Source organism: Myxine glutinosa, chromosome 1 (genome assembly GCF_964187855.1).
Source record: "Myxine glutinosa chromosome 1, kmMyxGlut1.1, whole genome shotgun sequence".
Lineage (NCBI taxonomy): Eukaryota > Metazoa > Chordata > Myxini > Myxiniformes > Myxinidae > Myxine > Myxine glutinosa.
Genome location: NC_136261.1, coordinates 116411895 through 116427343, shown reverse-complemented (window position 1 = coordinate 116427343; position 15449 = coordinate 116411895). Strand labels below are relative to the sequence as shown.

Here is a 15449-nt window from a genome sequence, read left to right as displayed (position 1 = left end):
AAATGGAGGGGGAGGGGGAAAAGGGAGGGGGAGGGGGAAAAGGGAGGGGGAGGGGGAGGGGGAGGGAATGGGAGGGCCAGTCAACAATGACGTTGTGGTTCTCATGGTCGGAGAGCAGCACAACAATCGCGACATCGTCCTGAATCTTCGCAACAGCACGAAGCGGCTTTTGGAGACCCACCGATCCTGTGGCGCCCTCCAGTACCGGCGTTGCCGGGTGGGGGAAGGGAGACCCGTACATTCCCAACCTGTACATTCGCCCTCTCGACTCAAGCTCACTCGGACAAAAGCCTCGCACAAATTACACCGTGAAGGCCCAATGGCCATGTCTATGCCACAAATCAAGTACGTGAGCGAGTCGGGCGCACTGAATTGAAAATATATAGAACGCTCATACTCCGTGAAAAGTGAAGCCAACTGGCGGCGGAGATGGACCATCACGTGATCGCTCTGAGCGAATCAGCGCGCTGCTCTGCCACCGGTCAGAATCCGTGTATAATATTCCTCGCTGAAAAAAAATCTATGTGAAACATGCTACTATCTATGCTAAATCATGCTAAATCATACTATATGCTAATCATGCTAAAATCTATGCTACTTGCTGTGAGTTTATGGCGGCAAGGAACATCATGTGATCACGTCACGAACATCATTCGTCATCACGTGATCGTGATCGTCATCAATGAGCGTGAATGAGTGCGCTGGAAATTTTCCTTCCTTACTCATGGCGTAAATAAATATACTGCCGTAAATATGGTACATTATTAAAAAATAAATGTACTTCGTAACAATATTTTTGTCCGTAAAAACGGCCCGTAAAAACGGCAATATCGGCCCGTAAAAACAATATTTTTGAAAAATTTCATTGGTTGCTAGGAGAGGGCAGCATGTAAAAACCGTTTGAATATTTGAAATACAGTTTGATCCAGAGGTAAGTGGTATGGTCTTGCTGGTTGGTGGACACTATATGTGTAAGGGAAATTATTTTGGTGTCCTGTATCTGGTCGTGCTAGTTGGTGAACACGGTAAATTTAAGGGAAATGATTTTCTGTCATTCTTCTGAGTGGTTGCTTCTCCTTCCCCGTATTTTTGTTCATTTTATTGTTTTTTTCCACTCTTGAGTTGTGGGCCTTCCTTGAGTGGTATTGTGGCGGACACAAAAGCCCACTGGCGTGGTGACATCATTCCACGCACCAAGTGGGCGGTGGCCACGCCCGAGGGGTAGGCGTGGCCTCATGATATACACCGGGCGACCAGCCCGGAGCAGTTCAGTGTTACAGTGTAGTCTTACAATAAAGACGTTTATATGTTACCGCTTGTCCGCTTCCTCCTTGCTCACAAGCAGCGCGCGTAACGCCGCGCTTTACTGGTGACCCTCGACGTTGGATCTGCCGGAGCGATCCTTCCACACGCGACGCCATCGCCATGGCCGACTTCGTCAAACATCCGGAATTTTGGGAGGCTCAGGCCGAAGTCTGGTTCGTCCAGGCCGAAGCCCAATTTCAGCTTCGGCACCTCACCGGCGATGACACGCGCTATTGCCACATCGTCGCCTCCCTCGGGCCCGGCACGGCCGCTCGAGTTGTGTCCGTCCTTCGCCACCCACCGAAAGGCCACAAGTACGAGGCACTCAAGCGGCTACTCCTAGCCACGTTCAGCCTCACGGACGACGCACGGGCCGACCGCCTCCTGGATCTCCCCGAGCTCGGTGAGACGCGCCCGTCGGTCCGAATGGACCATATGCTGTCACTGTTGGGCGACGAAGCCCCCGGTTCGCTATTCCGGGCGCTTTTCCGTCGCCAACTTCCAGCGCAGGTTCGCCTCGCGTTGGCCGGGACCGGGCTAACGGAACCCCGAGCATTGGCGGCCGAGGCGGACAAGTACTTCGCCGCTTCGGACACGCGGGCGAGCGTCGGCGTGGCCGTCACGGCCTTCGACGCTGATGTTCAGCAGCATGTTCCACAGCATCAGCTTCTACAGCACGCTGATGTTCAGCAGCACGCTGATGTTCAGCAGCATGCTGATACGCACCTCGTGAACGCCGCCACGCCCCGCCCACCGCCGTGGCGAAAACCGCCACCGCGGGGAAACCCGTCGACTCCACCGGCCTGGCGGAGCCAGCCGCGCTCCTCCAGCTCCACCACCTGGTGCTGGTTCCACGCCAAGTTCGGCCACGAAGCTTGGCGGTGTCATCCGCCGTGCTCCTTCAACGGGTCGGGAAACGCCCGGGCCGGCGCTCAATAGTGGCGATGAGCGCCGGCCGTTCGAGCAGCCTGCTGTTCATAACGGACACCTTCTCCGGGCGCCGTTACCTGTGCGACACGGGAGCGCAGGTGAGTGTCATTCCCGCCGGCACGTCAGACAAGCACGCCGCGGGTGGGGGCCCCGCGCTGCTTGCCGCGAACGGGACGCCCATCCGTACGTACGGAAAACGCTGCCTCTCTCTGCGGTTTGGAGGGCAGGTTTTCCGATGGACGTTCGTCACCGCCGACGTGCCCATGGCACTGCTTGGCACGGACTTCCTGTGCGCTAATGGGCTCCTGGTCGACGTCAAGCGCAGACGGCTTGTCCAGGCCGAGACGTTCAGCTCGCTCGCTTGTGCGTTGCCCAGCTCAACGAGCGGCTTGCCAAGCGGCTTGCCGAACGATTCGGTTCCGGCCACGTTGGTCTGTACGCTTCCGGCAGCGGACGCATTCACCCGCCTCCTCGCCGGCTTCCCGGCCCTCACGCGGCCCACCTTCTCGGCGGGGGCCGTCAAGCACGGGGTGGCCCATCACATCCCCACTGTCGGGCCACCGGTCTATGCCCGGGCACGCCGCCTCGAGCCGACGAAGCTGGTGGTGGCAAAAGCGGCGTTCGCTACCCTGGAGCGACTCGGCATCGTTCCGCGCTCAGAGAGCGCTTGGGCGTCGCCGCTGCACATCGTGCCGAAGCCCGGCGGGGGATGGCGACCGTGCGGGGACTATCGCCGTCTCAATGACGCCACGACTCCCGACCGCTACCCCGTCCCCCACATTCAGGACTTTTCCGCCCGTTTGGCGGGCAGGTCCTTCTTCTCGAAGGTGGACCTCATACACGGCTACCATCAGGTCCCCGTCAGGCCGGAGGACGTCCCGAAGACGGCGGTCATCACGCCATTCGGACTCTTCGAGTTCCTGCGCATGCCCTTCGGTCTGAAGAATGCGGCTCAGGCGTTCCAGCGACTGATGGACAGCGTCCTGCGCGACTTGGATTTTGTCTACGTCTACCTGGACGATATCCTCGTCGCCAGCGCGTCCCGCGAAGAGCACCTACGCCACCTCCGCGCGCTCTTCGAACGCCTGGGCCTGCATGGCCTGATTGTGAACCCCGCAAAGTGCCGGTTCGGCGCCGCCACAATCGATTTTCTGGGGCACCGTGTCACCAGGCACGGAGCCGTCCCCCTGCCGGCCAAGGTGGAGGCGGTGAAGGGGTTTCCATGCCCCCGCACGATCAGAGGGCTGCAGGAGTTCCTGGGCATGGTGAACTTTTACCATCGGTTCCTGCCCCGTATCGCCCAGCTCCTGCGCCCCCTGCACGAAGCTCTCCGAGGTAAGCCGGGCAAAGGCGACGTTACCTGGACCGAGCAGATGGACACGGCGTTCACGGGCGCGAAGCTCGCCTTGGCTAACGCCACCATGCTCGCGCACCCGGCGCCCGATGCACCGATCGCCCTCACCACCGATGCCTCGGACTACGCGGTGGGCGCGGTGCACGAGCAATGGGTGCGTGGAGCTTGGCAACCGCTGGCGTTCTTTAGCTGGCAGCTTCGCCCGCCCGAACGCCGTTACAGTACCTTCGACCGCGAGTTGCTCGGACTTCACTTGGCGGTCAGGCACTTCCGCCATCTGCTCGAGGGCCGGGCGTTCACTGCCTTCGTCGACCACAAGCCGCTGATCTTCGCGATGGGCAAGGTCACCGAGCCGTGGTCGGCCCGGCAGCAGCGTCACCTCTCGGCCGTGTCCGAGTACACGACGGACATCCAGCACGTCGCGGGGAAGGACAACCCGGTGGCGGATTGCCTTTCCCGGGCCGTCGCCCATGCAGTCCACCTCGGCATCGACTATGCCCGGATGGCAGCGGACCAGGCCGCTGACCCCGACGTCCAGGCCTTGCGGACCGCCGTCACGGGCCTCCGCGTCACCGAGGTGCCGTTCGACGGCGCGGGCGCGGCCCTCTTGTGCGACGTCTCCCTCGGGCGTCCTCGCCCCATTGTGCCCGCAGGCTGGCAGCGCCAGGTGTTTGACGCCATCCACGGCCTGTCCCACCCGGGCGCGAGGGCCTCCCAAAGGCTGATCGCCGACAAGTTCATCTGGCATGGCCTCCGGAAGGCCGTCCGTGGCTGGGCCAGGACGTGCCTCGCGTGCCAGCGCGCCAAGGTGCACCGGCACACCCAGGCCCCGTTGGCCCCGTTCACGGTGCCGGAACGCCGGTTTGACCACGTCCACGTGGACCTGGTGGGACCTCTGCCCCCCTCGCGGGGTTTCACCTACGTCCTCACCATGGTGGACCGCACCACCCGGTGGCCGGAGGCCGTGCCCTTGGCGTCGACAATGGCGGCCGATGTCGCGCAGGCTTTCATCGCCACCTGGGTCGCCCGGTTCGGCGCCCCCTCAGACATCTCATCCGACCGCGGCCCCCAGTTCACCTCGGAGCTCTGGGGGGCGGTTGCGCAGGGGCTCGGGGTCCGGCTGCACCGAACCACGGCCTACCACCCCCAGGCTAACGGCCTGTGTGAGCGATTTCACCGCTCATTGAAGGCCGCGCTCCGGGCCACCCTCCGCGACGGCGGCTGGGTCGACAGGCTCCCCTGGGTCCTGCTGGGCCTCCGGACGGCGCCCAAGGAGGACCTGCGCGCATCCATGGCGGAGTTGGTCTTCGGGCAACCGCTGCGGGTGCCGGGCGAGTTCCTCCCCGACTCCACGGCACCATGGTCCGCGGCACAGCAGCGCTCCGCTCTGCAAGAGACCGCCCAGAGGTTCGCCCCGGTGCCAACGGCATGCCACGGGCACCCACCGACGCACGTCGCCCCGGAGCTTCGCACGGCGGAGTACGTCTTCGTCCGCCACGATGCCCATCGGACACCACTGCGGCCCCCGTACGACGGGCCTTTCCGCGTGCTGGAGACCGGGGCGAAGCACTTCACCCTGGACATCGGCGGTACTCCTGACCGCGTTTCGGTAGACCGCCTCAAGCCGGCCCACCTTGATGTGGACCATCCACCACCAGTGGCCCGACCCCCACGTCGGGGCCGCCCTCCTGCGGGCGGACCCCCGGCACCGCCCAGCCCCGCCGCCACGCCGCCCCCGGGTCCTGCACCCATCCCAGGGGCATCCCACCTGGCATCCCTGCACCCCGGACGCCGCCGATCGCCAGGGGGCACTTCGGCCGGGTCATTCGTCTGCCCCGCAAACTGGCCCTCCAGGTGCGCGGGAATTCTGGGGGGGCGCGTGTGGTGGACACAAAAGCCCACTGGCGTGGTGACATCATTCCACGCACCAACTGGGCGGTGGCCACGCCCGAGGGGTAGGCGTGGCATCATGATATACACCGGGCGACCAGCCCGGAGCAGTTCAGTGTTACAGTGTAGTCTTACAATAAAGACGTTTATATGTTACCGCTTGTCCGCTTCCTCCTTGCTCACAAGCAGCGCGCGTAACGCCGCGCTTTAGTATTACATTTATAATCATCATCATTGGAATGTCTATTGTAAAGATACGGACATCAAGTCCGTATCTTGACGCAGAGCATCAAGCACCATCTTTTTATACCAGGCAACGGCAACGCACTAACGCAGACCTCGCTCGGCCCCGCCCACAGCGACCTCTCTCGGCCCCGCCCATAGCTGCCTCGCTCGGCCCCGCCCACAGCGACCTCGCCCGGCCCCGCCCACAGCGACCTCGCCCGGCCCCGCCCACAGCGACCTCGCTCGGTCCCTCCCACAGCGGCATCAATCCGCCCTACATGGCACTATCTATATATTATTCGTACAATGCCGCGTATTTCTGCTCGCTGAAAAAAAATCTATGTGAAACATGCTACTATCTGTGCTAAATCATGCTAAATCATGCTAAATGCTAATCATGCAGAAGTACCCGGCAAAAACGCAATTGCTTTTCGCTCTGAAATACGTGCGAACGCGTAACTGAGTTAATGGCGGCAACGAACATCACGTGATCGCTCTGAGCGAATCAGCGCGCTGCTCTGCTTCCGGTCAGATTCCGGTCATAATATTCCGCGCTGAGGTAAAAATATGGTAAAAAAATATTCTGAAATAAATTTTTAGGTCGGCCATGTTCTTACCAGGCTCAATGGCCATGTCTGTGCCAAATATCAAGTACGTGAGCCTCTCCGTTTAGGAGTCTATCGGTAACATTACACACACACACACACACACACACAAACTGTGTTTTATATATACTAGGGCATGCCCGTACTATATATATATGCCCGTACTATATATATATCTAAAATTATATCCCCCCCCTCTATTTACATGAAATGGTTTGGTCCATTCGCAACGCCAAAGCGAACGGCGAACGGCTTGCGAGTACGGTGACAATCCCCCCCCCCTCTATTTACATGAAATGGTTTGGTCCATTCGCAACGACCACAGAACCCCCCCCCCCCCTCTATTTACATGAAATGGTTTGGTCCATTCGCAACGCCAAAGCGAACGGCGAACGGCTAAATCGCCATAGCTCGGTAACTACTTGTCCGATTAATTTCAAACCTTGAAAAGGCACATCCTCGGGTCCCCAGCAATATACCTGGCAAGTTTAAAGTATATCGGACCGGTAGTTGTCGAGAAACAGCGGTCACAGACAAACATACATACATACATACATACAAACATACAAACATACAAACATACAAACATACACACAGAGATTACTGGAATTATAGATAGATATATATATATATATATATATATATATATATATATATATATATATATATATATATATATATATATATATATTGTTGCGATTTTGAGAACCCTTCCCCAGTAAATTTTTGTAAATGTTCCCTTATAAATAATCCCCTGTAAATACTCCCATTTTTGGTGTGAAGGTTAAAGGTCGCACCCGAGTTAGGCCATATTGCAACACGTAGCAAACCATAGGCTTCTTCTTTAGTTATTTCATTAGTATGTGTCTCAGGTAAGGATCTGTTTCCAATAGTTGAATCTGCGTTGTATTAATCAAATAACCTAGGCCCCTTCAATTATCCCCAATCTCTCTCTCTCTCCAAAGTGCCAGTAGCCGTATTGCCGTCGTCGCTGCCTTTTGGTTTGTTCCTGCCCGCCGCCATTACGCACGTGGTCAAGTTGGAGAAAAAGGGAGGAGCGGCCAGGAACATATGCATGGCCCCATCAACGCGTCACGAGGGGATGTACCAACGAACCCTCATGAAAAATCCGGGCCGAGACGTGTTCACCGGTAGGTGGAGCGAAGCGGATGCAGCTTGATACGCGAGGCTTGTGATAAAAGCGCGAGCGCGAAGCCCTTTCACGTGGATGTGGGGGAGAGAGCAGATGATCAAGAGAGGAGAAAAGATTGGCAGGTGATCGGCAAGCTTGAGCGAACCCACGCAGAGGCGGCGAGTGATAAGAAACCTTGCATGGAGGATCGCTTGGGACGATCGTGTGATACGAACTGCCGTGGTTTTGAGAGCGTTCGGCACGCTATACGTACGGAGATCCCCTGCCCCTCGCATTTGTAAGGTCCGGTCGCGCACCAACGACACCAGCTGCCTGCCATTCTTCGCGGTGGACCCGGAGCCTGGAACCATCTGCTTGGACCCTTCTCTTCCTTCCCACCACCACCACCCCATTCATGTAAGTGTGTTTGTATTGTCATGGGCGTGTTATATAAGAGTATATAAGGTTGCCCTATGTCCTTTTATTTCCCTCTTCTTGTATATTCCCTTCTTTCGTTTCCTCTTTTAGGTAGTAAATAAACCATATTTGTTCTTCCTTCACCCTTCTTATTGTTTGCTTACTCTCATCCGGTCGCTTTAGTCTTTTCCCAATTGAATACCTGTGGCACGATTAGAACCGCTCAGAATCGGGTTAGTTTTATTGCTAACAGCTCGAGCCTCGGATTGCTAAACCGCTTGGCAATCTTCCATCTTGTCCGTGGCTCGAGCAGAAGTATCGTCCTGCTTTGCGGAGAGGTTGGCGAAGGTGTCTGGGACTCCATTGACCAGTCACCCCGGTCAACCTCAACCCCACAAAGGAGCGCGATATCTTCTAGGACTCGGACGGCCAGTGTAATAGACGAGGGGATTAAACCCCCCTCGGTAAGGGGAGCGCCGTAATCTGAGATCCGCAACAATATACATATATATATATATATATATATATATATATATATATATATATATATATATATATATATATATATATACATATATACATATATACATACATATATACATATATACATATATACATATACATACATATATATACATATATATACATATAGATACATATACATACATATACATATATATACATATATATACATATTTATACATATATATACATATTTATACATATATATATATATATATATATATATATATAAATATATATACTGAAACGCAAAAGAAACTTACCACCTTTGAAACCTTTAAATATCAACAATAACACTGCGTGTAGTAAATGTGTGAACTTATTTGTGGACAATAGTGTCCTCACTGTCAGACAAAACGGTCACAGATGGTCACTTGAACCTTGAATGGTCACTTCATAGCACAGCTGTTGAACAGCCGTTTTGACTGTCAGTGATTAGCCAAGAGGTACGGGATGATTTTAATGAGCTGCACGCGATGTCTTGATATTGGCTTTAAAAAGGCCAGTGCAAAATGGGCATTTCAATCAACATGCCACGATTGTCAAGGGATCAACGGCAGCGTGCCCTGGGCATGCTGCAAGGTGGACTGAGCTACCGTGAGGTGGCACGTCGCCTTGGCTGTTCACACCAGACGATATCGGCCCTGGTGGACAGAGACACCCTCCACAACTCTGCAGATGACAGACCTCGATCAGGGAGGCCAAGAGTCACCACTGCAAGGCAGGACAGGCAGATGGTCCGAAGTCACCTGCGGGATCGATTCCGTCCAGCATCCCGCACTGCGGCAGAAACTCCGGGGCATGCAACCCCACGGATCTCCAATGATACTGCACGAAGACGACTGCATGACTATGGTCTGACTGCCAGAAGACCATACAGAGGCCCCGTGATGACGGTTGCTCATCGCCGCAACCATCAGAGATGGTGCCAGCAGCATCAGCGGTGGACCTTGGCGCAGTGGAACGAGGTCGCTTTCAGCGATGAGTCAAGGTTCTGTGTGGACAGTCCTGATGGGCGTGAGTGTGTCTGGAGAAGAACTGGCGAGCGATATGCCGATTGTTGCGTGCGTCAAGCCAACAGGTGGGGTGGCCCAAGTGTGATGGTGTGGGCAGCCATATCAGGCCGGTACAGAACGCCACTGGTGGTTGTGGATGGGAATCTTAACGCCCAGCGGTATGTGGATAACGTCCTGCGACCTCATCTGCTGCCATTCCTGCTAGACCACCCAGAACTGAGAACCTTTCAGCATGACAACGCTCGTCCCCATGCTGCTCGCTTTACCACTGCATTTCTCCAAGGCGAGAACATCAACACCATGCAGTGGCCTGCGCTCTCCCCTGACCTGAATCCCATAGAGCACCTGTGGGATGAGCTTGGGAGACGCATAGTTGGCAGGGCCAGGACACGGGCAGAGCTGCTTCAGACATTGAGGACTGAGTGGGACAGAATCCAGCATCCAAAGACTGGTAGGCAGTATACGCCGACGATGCACTGCCTGTATCCAAACAATGGTGGCCATACACGCTATTGAAAGGGGACTGACATTGCACCCTGTGCAACCCTGTACTGTAGAACAAACTGATGAGATGGTGTATCTTGGTCAAAAACTTGACATGTCATCAATAAAATGCCAATGTTTCAATTAGCAATTGTTGGTTTGTTTTATTTTGAACTGTTACAATTTTATTACATTTCAAACAAGTGGTAAATTTCTTTTGCGTTTTCGGTCGTTTTGAAGTTGGTCAAAATGGTCAAAATGGTCAAATTTTTCGGTCAAAATGGCCATTTTGCACTGGCCTTTTTAAAGCCAATATCAAGACATCACGTGCAGCTCATTAAAATCATCCCGTACCCCTTGGCTAATCACTGACAGTCAAAACGGCTGTTCAACAGCTGTGCTATGAAGTGACCATTGAAGGTTCAAGTGACCATCCGTGACCGTTTTGTCTGACAGCGAGGACACTATTGTCCACAAATAAGTTCACACATTTACTACACGCAGTGTTATTGTTGATATTTAAAGGTTTCAAAGGTGGTAAGTTTCTTTTGCGTTTCAGTATATATATATATATATATATATATATATATATATATATATATATATATATATATATATATATATATATATATATATACATATATATATATACATATATATATATATATATATATATATATATATATATATATATATATATATACGTAGTGTGTTCAAAAAGTATCCGACCTTTATTTTTTGTGCGTAAAAAAAAAGACGAAGCTAGGGAGGCGTTGATTGGTGCACGTATGTAGGCGATCCTAATGCACACGCGTGAATTTTTTCCCACCTGCAGAAGCTGTCATTCGACGGCAGACCGCCGATGAGTGAGGACATGTAAGTGAGCGCCGTCGGATTTTCGTTTTTGACAAAATGACGGAAAAACTTGAACAACGCTACTGCATCAAATTTTGTGTTTTTTGGCCTCGGGGATGTTGGATGCTTCCATTGTGATGACTGCAACTTCGTTTCTGGGTCGTACCCATAAACCCAGGACTCATCGCCAGTGATCACTGTGTTGAGGAAGCTGGGATCGCTGTTCACAGTCTCCAGCATGTCCTGTGCGATCTCCAAACGGAGTTGCTTCTGCTCAATCGTTAGCAGCTTTGGTACGAACTTCGCTGAGATTCTCCTGAAGCCCAAATCCTCCTTCATAATGGAATGAACGGTGTTGAATCTTGCGGATCGTTTCCACTTGGGAATCGCCAAGCTTTACACAAAATTTGATGCAGTAGCGTTGTTCAAGTTTTTCCGTCATTTTGTCAAAAACGAAAATCCGACGGCGCTCACTTACATGTCCTCACTCATCGGCGGTCTGCCGTCGAATGACAGCTTCTGCAGGTGGGAAAAAATTCACGCGTGCGCATTAGGATCGCCTACATACGTGCACCAATCAACGCCTCCCTAGCTTCTTTTTTTTACGCACGAAAAATAAAGGTCGGATACTTTTTGAACACAGTAATATATATCGCAATATCTCTAAAAGTTGTGGACGGATTTGTTCAAAACTGGTAGACGGCTTGGGGGTCTGACAAGGAGGAATGGATTCAATTTTAGTGAAGATCCACATCCGATTAATTTTAAGTGCTTCTTCACCATTGAGAGATAGGGTCAAAAAACTATATATATATAGCATGATATTTCATAAAGTTGTAGACGAATCATGACAAAACTTGTTGGATGAGTTTGGTAGTTGACAAGAACATGCAGATTAGATTTGGTTAATGTCCAAATCCAGATCTGGCCTACAGTGGGATACAAAACGTATAAACTGTTCAGCCTGGTGGAGGTATGCTCTCTTCCGAGTGCTGTTCTAGTCTTCTATGCAACACCCCTGCAACTTCCACTAGCTTTATGTAATAATTTTTCAAGAGACAGTTCGTGTACTTTTGCCTCCACTGGGCACACGATTCCAGATTTCTATGTTTATATGAGGCATCTATTGAAATTTGGCATCTGGATACTTCAAAATCCCTCATGATATCTTCTGAAATTATCATCAGAATTATATTAGATCTTATGAGAAGCCATAAGAAGTTTTTCTAATGGAAGTTTTAATTTCATAAAGGCATTCTGAAATTCTCTTGGCTATTGGTTCGTAAATGAATTATTTTATTTGCTTAAATGGATTAACATTTTAAGCATTGTAACATAAGCTGGTGATTGAACATTCATATGGAAAGGGGCAGCTGATATTGAAAAGGACATCACTTAGCTTTTTGATAGCCTGAACAGCACAATACCAATGTGTTGAATTTGTATTTTCCAAAACAATTAAATGTAGGTTAAAATGCACAATCAAATGCACTTAAAGAGACCATGTCCCCTGATTGTTTTCTCCAATGCATGCCAACCGTGAATGAAGAAATGAAGAAGATAGGTTATCCTTTCTACCCTTTCATGAAGAAATAGTACTGGAGAACAGTGGAGAGTAAATTGTTTTACACTGTCTCGCAACGAGTGACTATTAACTGCAGTATGATCAATTCTCACAAGGAAACGTTTTTCCATATTTGGGGAAGAGTGGCTGTCACAAAAAGAAATTCTGAAAAAGAAACCGTAGAAACTCAGGTTGATATTTAATCAGATTCATATCTTTTTTAATTTATTATTTGTGGTCGAAAAGGTTTTTTTCCCCCCCCTTCCAACCATGAAGGAACTGTCTGCTGGAGAAACGCCGCACAGGTGTTGGTCCTTTGCTATGCAGTTCCGAGCATGTGTCATGCATTCCACCCACCAGTGGGTGGGTTTCCTGATGGCAGTGGGATAGAAGTCATATTTTTCACTTTTTGCTTCTTACTCAGATAAAAAATTTTAAGTCTTGTGCATGTAAACTTAAATGCTTGGTAAACGCAATCTCAAAATAGTCCTACCGAGCTGTGGTCTGAAGGAAGCAGTTCAATTTAACATTTTTAATATGAAAAAGGCAATGCCGAGAAATGAACGAAACCCATTATAATTACCCATTAGAACTACTTTAAGAATTACCCTTTAGAATCACTCTTTAGAATTACCCTTTAGAATTACCCTTTAGAATTACCCTTCGGAATTACGCTTTGGAATTACTATTTAGAATTACCCTTTAGAATTACCCTTTGGAATTACGGTTTGGAATTACTATTTAGAATTAACCTTTGGAATTATGCTTTGGAATTACTATTTAGAATTACCCTTTAGAATTACCCTTTGGAATTACTATTTAGAATTACCCTTTAGAATTACCCTTTGGAATTACTATTTAGAATTACCCTTTAGAATTACCCTTTGGAATTACGGTTTGGAATTACTATTTAGAATTACCCTTTAGAATTACCCTTTGGAATTACCCTTTGGAATTACTCTTTGGAATTACTATTTAGAATTACCCTTTAGAATTACCCTTTGGAATTACTATTTAGAATTACCCTTTAGAATTACCCTTTGGAATTACGCTTTGGAATTACTATTTGGAATTACCCTTTAGAATTATCCTTTGGAATTACCCTTTAGAATCACCCTTTAGAATTACCCTTTAGAATTACCCTTTGGAATTACCCTTTGGAATTACGCTTTGGAATTACTATTTAGAATTACCCTTTAGAATGACCCTTTCAGAATTACCCTTTGGAATTACCCTTTGGAATTACGCTTTGGAATTACTATTTAGAATTACCCTTTAGAATTGCCCTTTGGAATTACGCTTTGGAATTACTATTTAGAATTACCCTTTAGAATTACCCTTTGGAATTACTTTTTAGAATTACCCTTTAGAATTACCCTTTGGAATTACCCTTTGGAATTACCCTTTGGAATTACCCTTTGGAATTACTCTTTGGAATTACTATTTAGAATTACCCTTTAGAATTACCCTTTGGAATTACGCTTTGGAATTACTATTTAGAATTACCCTTTAGAATCACCCTTTGGAATTACGCTTTGGAATTACTATTTAGAATTACCCTTTAGAATTACCCTTTAGAATTACCCTTTAGAATTACCCTTTAGAATTACCCTTTGGAATTACCCTTTACAATTACACTTTAGAATTACCCTTTAGAATCACTCTTTAGAATTACCCTTTAGAATTACCCTTTGGAATTACCCTTTAGAATCACCCTTTAGAATCACCCTTTGGAATTGCCCTTCAGAATCATCCTTTGGAATTACCCTTTGGATTTACCCTTTGGAATTACGCTTTGGAATTACGATTTAGAATTACCCTTTAGAATTAACCTTTGGAATTACCCTTTAGAATCACTCTGGAGAATTACCCTTTAGAATTATCCTTTAGAATTACCCTTTGGAATTACCCTTTAGAATTACACTTTAGAATTACCCTTTAGAATCACTCTTTAGAATTACCCTTTAGAATTACCCTTTGGAATTACCCTTTAGAATCACCCTTTAGAATCACCCTTTGGAATTGCCCTTCAGAATCATCCTTTGGAATTACCCTTTGGATTTACCCTTTAGAATTACACTTTAGAATTACCCTTTCGAATTACCCTTTGTAATTACGCTTTAGAATCACTCTTTAGAATTACCAAACAACAACAAAAACAATCACTCTTTAGAATTGCCCTTTAAAATCGCCCTTTAGAATCGCCCTTTATAATTACCCTTTAGAATCACTCTTTAGAATTACCCTTTGGAATTACCCTTTAGAATCACTCTTTAGAATTACCCTTCAGAATCACCCTTTTGAATTACCCTTTAGAATTATCCTTTCGAATTACCCATTAGAATTACCTTCAGAATTACCCTTTAGAATCACCCTTTCGAATCACCCTTTCGAATTACCCTTTAGAATCACCTTTTAGAATCACCCTTTAGAATTACCCATGAGAATCACCCTTTGGAATTGCCCTTCAGAATCACCCTTTTGAATTACCCATTAGAATTACCTTCAGAATTACCCTTTAGAATCACCCTTTAGAATCACCCTTTGGAATCACCCTTTCGAATTACCCTTTAGAATCACCTTTTAGAATCACCCTTTAGAATTACCCATGAGAATTACCCTTTCGAATTACCCTTTAGAATCACCCTTTAGAATTACCCTTTAGAATTACCCTTTAGAATCACCCTTTAGAATCACCATTTAGAATAACCCTTTAGAATTACCCTTTAGAATTACCCTTTCGAATTACCCATTAGAATTACCTTCAGAATTACCCTTTAGAATCACCCTTTAGAATTACCCATTAGAATTACCCTTTAGAATCGCCCTTTAGAGTCACCCTTTATAATTACCCTTTAGAATCACCCTTTATAATTACCCTTTAGAATCACCCTTTAGAATCACCCTTTAGAATTACCTTTAGAATTACCCTTTCAAATTACCCTTTAGAATCGCCCTTTAGAATTACCTTTAGAATTACCCTTTCAAATTACCCTTTAGAATCACACTTTAGAATTACCCTTTAGAATTAGGCTTTGGAAGTACCCTTCAGAATTAATGTTTTGAATTACCTTTAGAATTACCTTTAGAATTACCCTTTAGAATTACCTTTTAGAATTACCCTTTCGAATTACCCTTTCGAATTACCTTT

The 15449-nt window shown here is 48.7% G+C and overlaps 1 protein-coding gene across 2 annotated transcripts in view; it reads right to left on the bottom strand.

Moving 5' to 3' along the window:
- LOC137427818 (platelet-derived growth factor subunit A) overlaps nt 1-15449 on the bottom strand; it is a 197195-nt gene that overhangs the window by 22981 nt on the left and 158765 nt on the right. The gene's annotated exons all lie outside the window — the stretch shown is intronic.